The 1305-nt window shown below is 45.1% G+C and overlaps 1 long non-coding RNA gene across 1 annotated transcript; it reads left to right on the forward strand.

The window, feature by feature from the left end:
- The first annotated feature begins 149 nt into the window (after nucleotides 1-149).
- On the forward strand, nucleotides 150-881 carry LOC114073276. Its single transcript, XR_003574303.1, has 2 exons — nucleotides 150-258; nucleotides 513-881. It is a non-coding gene; the product is annotated as an uncharacterized LOC114073276 (long non-coding RNA).
- Nucleotides 882-1305: the final 424 nt, after the last annotated feature.

Below are 1305 nucleotides of genomic sequence, written 5' to 3' on the forward strand. Positions count from 1 at the left end.
AGTGGGTTGAAACAATCACGAAAGGGCCTAAAAACAACAAAAAATGGTGGGAAACCATCAAAACGTAGGTTGGAACCACCAGTAAATGGCTTGAAAGTGACAAAAAATGGTGGAAACCATCAAGAAATAAGTTGGAAACATCACAAAAATTGGCCTGAAAGTGACAAAAAATGGTGGGAAACCATCAAAACATAGGTTGAAACCATCAATAAATGGCTTGAAAGTGATAAAAAATGGTGGGAAACCATCAAAAAGTAGGTTGAAATTACCAAAAAAGCGACCTAAAAGTGACAAAAAAAGGTGGAAAACTTTCAAAAAATGGGTTGAAGCCATCACAAAACTGGCCTGAAAGAGACAAAAAGTGATGGGGAGACCAATGGTGAGGTCTTGAAATTGTCAAAAAATGGCTTAAAAGTGACAGAAAGTGTTGGGAAACCCAATGGGGAAGGCTTGAAATCATCAATAAACAGCTTGAAAGCGACAAAAAAGGGGGAGAAACCATCAAAAAATAGGTCGAAACCATGAAAAAAATGGCCTAAAAGTGACAAAAAATGGTGGGAAACCATCAAAACATAGGTTGAAACTGTGAAAAAATGGCCTAAAAGTGACAAAAAATGGTGGGGAAACCCAGTGGGAATGGCTTGAAACCCTCAAAAAATGGTGGGAAACCAACGGGAAGGTCTCGAATCCATGAAGAGATGGTGGAAAACCAACGGAAAGGTCTTGAAACCCTCAAAAAGAATGGTTTGAAACCTTTAAAAAGTGGTGGGAACCCAACAGAAAGGTCTTGAAACCATCCAAAAGTGGTGGAAAACCAATGGGAATGGCTTGAAACCCTCAAAAAAATGGTGGAAACCCAATGGAAAGGTCTTGAAACCATCCAGAAGTGGTGGAAAACCCACCAAAAACTGCTGGAAACTCAAGGGGAAGGTCTTGGAAGCACCAAAAGGACGGCGGAAACCCAAGGGGAAGGTGTGGGAACCGCGGAAAACTTGACAAGAAACGGCTTCAAACCCAGCCCAGAGCGGTGGAATCCCCACGGGAAGGTCCTGGGAGCATCCTGGGATGGTGGAATCCCAACAGGAAGGTCCTGGAGGTGTCCCAGGATGATGGAATCCCAACAGGAAGGTCCTGGGAGCATCCTGGGATGGTGGAATCCCAACAGGAAGGTCCTGGGATGGTGGAATCCCCACGGGAAGGTCCCGGGATGATGGAATCCCAACAGGAAGATCCTGGGAGCATCCTGGGATGGTGGAATCCCCACGGGAAGGTCCTGGGAGCATCCCAGAATGGTGGAATCCCAAC

Source organism: Empidonax traillii, unplaced genomic scaffold (assembly GCF_003031625.1).
Source record: "Empidonax traillii isolate 1590-97213 ecotype Southwest subspecies unplaced genomic scaffold, ASM303162v1 scaffold5903:size10690, whole genome shotgun sequence".
In the NCBI taxonomy this organism is placed as follows: Eukaryota; Metazoa; Chordata; class Aves; order Passeriformes; family Tyrannidae; genus Empidonax; species Empidonax traillii.